Below are 8822 nucleotides of genomic sequence, written 5' to 3'. Positions count from 1 at the left end.
GTTTAGTGGTATGATATCCATTTATTTAGGATTTGCAGCCCAGTTAGGTCTAAGGAACAGAAAGACTTTGAGTGAAATCAGCTGTTATTACATTCATAGCTGGCCAGGAAGCCAGCTTCCAAGATAGATTTCTTTTGAGGAAGGAGAAACTTACCCAGTCTCCCTGCAGGCCATCTTAGAGTCCAGCTTTTATTGATCTGTCAGGAAAAATAGCTCCTGCAAATGTGGCAGTTCAATGACCCGGTGGAATTTAATAAGATAGTTTCAATGTGGCTTCCTCTCCCCTCCTTCCAATAAATGTGTGGAAGACCTTCTGCTGGAGGAATGGTGTAGCTTTAAAAGATTTTTTTAAAAGAGGGTCAAATTGTTGTTGAAAAATGCAAGTTCCCCATCATATATTCCATCTTCTAACAAGCTCCATGGTAATCATTCCTGCGAAACAAACATTTAAGCATGCCAATCTTTGCCTAATCAGGCATGTGCAAGACTGTCTGTGTTGATATATGAATAAATGACTGCAAATTAAACTAAAGAAATAAAGTCTGTAATCCGAAGTTCCACACTTTTTCAGGTCAAAAGTCAACCAAAGCATTTGGGTAGTGTGCCAGCAGATGCCCTTTGAAAACATACATGGGACTACTAGGATGGGTTCGATTTCATAAAATTTGCTTTCATAAAATAAAGTCCAGTTAACATTACTATTCTCTATGTATGTGATCAGTTTCTTCTTTGGTTACATTAAATATTGTACTTTGATGTCAACCACTCTGAAGACTCCCGAAACAGCAGCAGCCAAAGGGGTATGAGTTGTGCATTCATGCATTATATGATAAGGAAATAACAAAGGTCAAGATTCTTCATTAAATCTGCTCATGTTGCTAATGCTCAACAAAGCATCTTGAAGCTTTGAAGCCTGGGAATGATTACTCAAAAGATGACCCAATTTCCTCCTCCCAGCTCCAAATTTGCTGGTCGATATTTATTTATTTATTTATTTACAGTATTTATTTATATTTTGAATTTTGTCACTGCCCATCTCACCCAAAGAGTGACTCTGGGCAGTTTACAATAAAACTAAAATAAATACGGGTTAAAATACAATGAAAACAGTATTTGTAAATAATATAAATACAAATATAAATATAAATATAAAATCCAAGATGGGGATGTTAAAAATTTCTTAATTAGATTCATATAATTCACGGGGGCATCTTCAAGGTGCTAACCATCCCCAGGATTGATTACCCCTCCTCCTGCCCCATGCGAGATGGCAGACCCAGGTCTTCACCCCTTTCTGGAAGGCCAGGAGAGTGGGGGCCTGCCTCACCTCTAGGGGAAGTGTGTTTCACAGGGTGGGGGCCATGGCAGAGAAGCCCTCTTCCTAGGCCCCGCCAATCAACAGTCTCTCATGGATGGGGTCTGTAACATGCTCTCTCTGCCTGACTGGGTGGGATGGGTCGATGCAATGGGGATGAGGTGGTCCCACCGGTAACCTGGACCCATGCCATGTCCTGATATCTTAATATCTATGACCCAATAATTTAAGTGAAGCTAGAAGGGAAACATGATGATGAAGAATGAAAAAAATATTTTGATATTCTTGATTTTTTCCCCATTTCCACAAATCTGGGTATTAAGCCTGATTCTTGAAAGTTCCACTTCAAAATATCCAAGCAGAAATCATTGTGTTAGACTGCTTGGGGTGCAGTTTGGGTAGCTGTTGGAGCTGCCAAAAAATAATTTATCCCTAATCAGAGGTTTGATTTATACTTGGATTGACATCTGATTAAAGAACGTTCAATGGATCTCATGAATTTTCATTAATTTATCGTTGATTAAATTTGCCCAAACGCGTGCGAGTAAAAATAGTATTTCTTACATGAGATTTAAAATATATAGTATATATTTACTTTCTTTGAAGTGTATTTACTTATAATTTCTTTGAAGTATATTAACTTATACTGAGAATATATACATTGCCCTGCTCGTGCACCTGTTGTGGCCTTTCTTGTCTTGGAGAAAAATCCTAACAGCAGTGACTCCCCCCCATGACATCTCCAGTACACATTACTGCGATGCACACCGCATGGGGTTGCCTTTGAAGACCACTTAGATGCTGCAGTTGGTGCAAAATGTGGCAGCCCATCTATTGTTAGCTGAGAGTTACTGCTACTTCAAGTCAAAGCACTGGCTTTGACCTTAAAGCTTTATATGGATTGTCACCCGTGTACCCAATCAGCTTCAAGTGGAACCTACCCACCTGGTTCACACATCCTACAAGGAGTTTATTTATTTATTTATTAAACAAATTTATAAGGCTGCCCAACTGACACATGGTGACTCCGGGCAGCTTACAGAACTGAAAACCATAAAAGCACAATAGACACACACACACACCGGCGGCAGCAGACACATTCATGCCAGCCACTTGATTGGCTCTGAAGCAGCCTGGGGTCCCCAGGCCCGCTGACAAAACCATGTTTTCAGGGCCTTCTGGAACAGGAGCAAGGAGGGGGCCAATCTTATATCTGTGGGGATGATGTTTCAAAGGGAGGGAACCACCACGGAGAAGGCCTTTTTTCTTGGCCCCACTAGATGTACCTCCCTAACTGAAGGGACCCTCAACACACCCTGCCTCCCCGCTCTGGTGGGCTGGGTGGATGTAACTGGGGAAAGGCGGTGCTGCAAATAACCTGGTCCCAAGCCACGTAGGGCTTTACAAGCCATGTAGGGCTTTAACCAGCACCTTGAATTGGACCCAGAAGCAAATCGGCAACCAATGCAGCTCCTGCAAATGAGGTGCTCAAATCTAGGCTTGCGCAAAACTATGCAGGCCGCTGCATTTCCCCCCTTGTGAGAGATTCTAGGGGAGTGCCAGAGTCAATGCTTCTTTCTGGCAGCCCGCATCCTCTGGAACAGCCTCCCCCTGGAGATCCTAATGGTATCTTCCTTCCTGATATTTAGGAAGGTGGTGAGAATAGAGCTGTTCAGCAGTGTTTAATGGCTAGAATTTATCACTGGGAGATACGTATATTAGTATAATTCTGGTAATTTCAGTATTGCTGTGTGATTTTTATTCTATGCTTTCTTAAAAGTTTAGTGCTGGGAGTCCGTTGGGAATATGGTGGAGCAAAAATAAATAGATAGATAGATAGATAGATAGATAGAGAGAGAGAGAGAGAGAGAGATAGATAGGCAAGTAAGTGAACATATGTTTAAGTAGCATCTTTTTGATCCATGCAGAAATTAGGCTTGCCATCTGCCATTTTTACAAGCACTTTCATTTAAAAATATTGGTTGACTTTTAAAAATTCTGTTCTATTAATCAGGAAACTATTTTTGTTTGATACAATAACCTTGAAGACAGATATGTTCTCTTCTGAAATGAGAAATCCAGCCTTGGATACCTCTATTCAACCCCTGGGGAAACACTCAAGATTTTTACCTTTGTAGTTTTAGATTTCCAAGGTTAGTAAGTGGTGCAGATCAGGAGGAGGCTGTGAATAAATTAAAGGCAGCTTTGGATCTATGATTTCCAAGCAGTTGCTTCTAATAGGCAGAAAATCTTATTAGAAAAATAAACAAAAAAGGATGGGTGGATATATTGCGCTCTCTCTCCTGTGTGAGCTCAGCAGGAGTTTGGATAAAACAATTCTTAAACCTTTAGATCTTTCTACATTAGAGCTGGTCTGTAAAAGTTTGGTTTAAGCTATTAAGCTATTAATTCAATATCGCAACCCTCAGGATTGCAGTTAAAATTTGTGTTGCAACTATTCTTGCAAAGATTCCATTTGACTGAATTTCTGGGAAGATGAAGCTGGTGAGAGAGAATTCCCAACCAGACTGGGCTTACTTTCAATTTCAGAACTTCCTCTTTAAAAAAGATATTTCAGTCCTGCACAGAGAAAGAGAAAAATGCATACCATTTGCCACATTCTGTGGTCACTGGTATAGAAGATAAAGTTTAAGAATAAAACAGAGTACTTGCCACTTATAAGGGGGGAAAAGAATGAAGATAAATAATAAAAATAAGTCTGTGATTCTGGCTGAACGGTTTTAGCTCTGGAAGTCATACATCAATCCTTATTTGAAAAGCACACTAGCCCTGTTGGGCATTGTTTGGAGCAGAATCACCCTGTTGGAGTTGTGCTTCAATCCACCACTGTGGTTTTTCAATGCTGCCTTGGCTTCTCCCGTGGAGAAGGATGAATTTAATTATCTGATGTGCATTGTGCTTTATTTCTCTGAGCTAAGGCCCATACAATGCAGTTTCAAAGGACTGTTTGGGTTTTCTTAAGGTATGCATGTGTGTGTGTATGTTGGGGAGGGGGTAGGATGGGTACCCAGGTGTGTATGAGAGGGATATGAATTGTGTTGTGTTTTGAGTACCTTCCCTACCCTTCTGTGAAAAGAACTTGTGAGCAAAGGCATTTGAAGTGAAAGAATGTGAAAGTCAGGTCTTAGGTTTTCTTTGCGCTAATGGAATCAACTCATTTTGGAATATTTGGGATGTGTATGTGGGTGTGTTTGATTAGTCTTCTAAAGGTCACACTTACTAGTTCACAGAAAAACAAAGTAGAATATTCAAAAATAGCAAAGCATGATCATGACTAATAGCATCATCATGGTGATAGTTCTACCCTGTTGTTTCAGTGCTTCCCCAACATGGGGCGTTCCAGATGTGTGGACTTCAACCCCTGTACACATATGGAGGGCGCCCAGGTTAGAGAGGACTGGCATTCATGGATCAATTTTTTGTAGTAAGCAATTGTAGTGCTCCTCTGCAGAGCAACAGTTAGAGGGTTTGATTAGGAGTCAGAAGATTCATCCTCCTAGCCTTCCAAAAAGCAATTAAGACTTGGCTTTTCCCCCAAGTGCTGGGATAGGGTGAGATCGGCGAGGGTTTTTGCGGTGGACTGTTTGTTAAAGTTCATTATGGTGCCAGGTTTTTACTACTTGTGGTTTTAATAGATATATGTATATATTAATTGTACAATGATGCTGCTTTAAGTGTTGGTTGGGAGCCATCAGAGTTCAGTATAAGATGGGAGTCTATATAAATGTTTTAATTAATTAAACAAACCAACCAACCTTTGGAACTGGAAGAACTCACTGCAGGAAAGTGGGAATAAAAGAAATTAGCCCATGAGAATTGCCTAATTTTAGGCCTACTTGCCTAAATATTTATATCAGATGCCAGATTTGAGGCAGGTGAACGATTGGGTGGCTTTCAAATCTTGGAGCACTGCAAAGTGCCTTAAATATGGCACAGGAGACCAAAATGGTCTCCTGTGCCATATTTAAGGCACTTTGCAGTTCTTTTGGGTATAAATAAATACCCAAGCAGGAAGGCATGTCTTGAATGTCTTTTTAAAAGTCCGTTTTTTGATGCTGCTGCTGCTTTTTATGGTTGCTTATGACAGTTAACTTCTCCTACGGCTTCAGCCTAGCTAAAATTATTGCAATTTTTAATACATTGCATTTGGAAGGCAGATTTCCCTTGGTTAAACACTCTGGAATTCATGTCCTTTTTAATTGCCTGGAATTCATGACATTAGTGTGGAAAAGCAATAAACATATACAATCATAAAAACACATTTAGACACCCAAAGCAAAATCAATGGCATATTATTTTTCTTTATTATTCCTGGAGGAACGCAGATTGGTCTTCCTGCTTGGGTATTTATTTATACCAAGAACCACAAGAACACAAATGCCATGCTTGGGATGATGGTAATGCTGGGATGGGGTATGGAAAATGGAAAACCACCACCACCACAACCCTGCATTGCCCTCTTCTCCATTTTGCAATAAAACATTATCGTGTTTAGCTATAAACCTGACAATGCAAAGGACAGAGTTGAAGGTCAAGTGTAGTCATCAGAATGGGTGGAATGCAGTGGAAAGATGCTCGAGAGAGGAGGCTGGCTGGTTTTGGAAAAGCAGCTTTACAATCAGCAAAGGCAAAGAGGAAGAACTGAAATTACAAAGCGAAAGGTGCCTTTCCTTTATTCATTTAGATTGCAGAAATCCGCCAAGAGATCTGCAGACAAAGGGTTCCTAGGCTGGTTTGCCTCTGAAATAGTTAGTGATGGGGAAGATTCTCCCTCCTGCTCGCTACTTCTGTTGGCCTCCTCTATTTTAAGCTGATGAACAAAGAAGGACCCACAGCAGATGCTAGGGACTTTTCAGGAAGAGGGAGGCTGGCTTGCAGCTTCGTGCCAGAAAGTAAGTGACATGGGAGATGGTCTGCTTTTATTTAAAGAGGGCAACACAGTGTGGCCATGCATCAGGCTAGTCCACTGAACAGCACGGGGTGGATTCTCGGACAAAAGGAAACATCAATCCAAGTCAGCCAGGGAAAGAAGCAGCAGGTCAAGCCTGCAGGCTGTTTCTGGGCTGCTGCAGAATGGAGCGCATGGTGGCACTCTTGCTGGGCATTGTCTGGAAGGTGGTTATTGAGTTTTTGTTGGCCAATGAGGGGTTGAAGTCTGGAATACAGTTAAACCCTTTTGCTATATAGACACTAGCCTTGGGCTGAATATAGTGTGGGCAGATGGCTGGACAGCTGTATTTGCACAACATGCTTAACAAGGACACTACGAGCCCCGATGCCTGCATTCCCCAACAAACTCGCCAAGCTTGGCTAATTTTAGGGAGGCAGGAGTGATGGCGGCTTAGTGTATTGTGTGAACCCTACCTTTTTAGTTAGTTGATGGTTTAAACCATACCCTACCCTGGGCACCACAGATCATAATGGCTGCATATTAGCATTCACCACCTGAGACAATATGCCTTTGAATACTGATAGCAAATGAACATACACGAATGTTAGGAAACGCTCTTGTGGTCTTCTCAAAGCATCTAATTGGCCACTGTGGGAATTTTACAGTTTTTATACTGCTGATGGGATTTAGCATGCTGCATTTTTTTTCCTTATTGAGCCTAACAGTTTTAGTTTAGTTTTAGTTTATTGTTTGCGTTATGCTGTTATCTTGAACTTGATCGTAAACTGTTTTCCCTTCCTGTAAGAAAGATGAGGAGATAGAGAGGGAAAATAAATATAGATTTATGCCACCTGAACCCAGTCCCCTGTTCACTCTCCAGATGATATAATAAGCAAAGATCAATCAATAAAAATAATAGTATGAAGTATATTACCGACTCCCCCCTCCCCATGAAAAGATCAACTTTCCCATGGTATGATTTGTGGTATCTTGAAAGCATTTTTAATTTCCTTCCCGCAATGTCATATCACGGGCTGTTTTTAGCAGAGATTAAAAAAAAAACAATTAGCCTAGCCTTTCCTTTCCTTGGACCCATGCTCTCCACCAGATTACCATTAAATGGAACTGGAATTCAACACCATTAGAGGGCTCCATTAGGACAGGTTTGCATAACAGTTGTAGTTTTGAGGACCTGAGATGGACATCTGTGATAAAAGCAGTTCAACCCAGGAACCCATTTCTTAGAGGGCTGATGGGGGCAGCAGGTCTGCAGTTAGAGGAGACTTCTACATCAAGTAGGGGATCAGATCAGATTGCAGGTAGTCCTCAACTTACAACTATTCATTTAGTGACCATTCGAAGTTGCAATGGTGCTGAAAAAAGTGACTTACAAGTCCTCACACTTATGACCACAGCAGCATCCCTTCAGTCACGAGATCAAAATTCAGGTGCTTGGCAACTGGCATGTATTTACAACAGTCGCAGCATCCTGGGGTCACGTGATCACCATTTGCGTCCTTCTCAGCCAGCTTCTGACAAGCAAAGTCAATGGGGGAAGCTGGATTTGTGTAATGACCACATGATTCACTTAATGAGCATGGTGATTCACTTAATGACCGTGGCAAAAAGGTCATAAAATTGGGTGTGACTCGCTTAACAACTGCCTCACTTAGCAACAGAAGTTCTGGTCCCAATTGTGGTTGTAAGTTGAGGACTATCTGTACAAAACCTTCATTCACTCTGGTGATTGTGATTTAATTGTAGATAATTGATTGAGTTCAGGCCTTCTGCTAAAATGGGGTAATTTGTTGAAGGAACTCAGCCTTTGTTTTAGTCTGTTGTGTGAACCAAGCTGTCATGTTAAGACATTCCATGGTTATTTGCTTGAATTTCATTTGTTATATGAACATAGTACTTGTCTTTATTAACTTTATTAACTTACATTTAAGGTTTAGTGCTTGGTGTGAAGCAGTCAAGCCTGGCTCTTCCTTCTGATCAGCTATGTAACCATAGCTTGATTTGTCCCTTCTGTAATTAAGGAAGAAAAAGTTCCCAATTAAAGGATAGAATTTCCATGCAGCACTGAGCCTTGATATGTATTAAAAATTAATCAGTAGTATATCACACGCACAGAAAGCAGAGAACAACAGATAGTGTTGTGCCAAAAACTCCCTGTAGGACAAAGAACATATTTAGACAAACACACACAAGCACTTTGAACAATCAATGTGTGACAGCATATATACAATACAAATTAATACTGCCTATTGGCTTATGACATTTTTGTAAAGTTCCAAATATATTTGGCTCTGCAAACCCACCCACTGCATTCATTTGTGGTGGTTTGCTATTTCCCTGGGACTATCTTTGAGCAAGAACATAAAAGTCTGTCAGTAGCAGGAATCTTAAGGTCATTTGTATAATCCAGGAAATGAAGATGGAAACGTATTTTCCTCCTTAAAGGAATGGCCAGATCCAGACTTCTGTAAAAGAAGAATGAGATCAAATGGTAATGAGAATAAATAAAATAAAGAATAATAAAAAGAATAAAGAAAAAGAATGAGAATAAAAGAAGAATGAGATCAAATGGTAATG

The 8822-nt window shown here is 40.6% G+C and overlaps 1 long non-coding RNA gene across 1 annotated transcript; it reads right to left on the bottom strand.

Moving 5' to 3' along the window:
* Window positions 1–5621: 5621 nt before the first annotated feature.
* LOC134503891 (uncharacterized) lies at window positions 5622–8446 on the bottom strand. Its single transcript, XR_010068605.1, has 2 exons — window positions 8170–8446; window positions 5622–7025 (listed from the first exon to the last, which is right to left on the bottom strand). It is a non-coding gene; the product is annotated as an uncharacterized LOC134503891 (long non-coding RNA).
* Window positions 8447–8822: the final 376 nt, after the last annotated feature.

The sequence above is a fragment of the Candoia aspera genome, chromosome 11 (assembly GCF_035149785.1).
Source record: "Candoia aspera isolate rCanAsp1 chromosome 11, rCanAsp1.hap2, whole genome shotgun sequence".
In the NCBI taxonomy this organism is placed as follows: domain Eukaryota; kingdom Metazoa; phylum Chordata; class Lepidosauria; order Squamata; family Boidae; genus Candoia; species Candoia aspera.
This window is presented reverse-complemented; position numbering and strand designations above follow the sequence as displayed.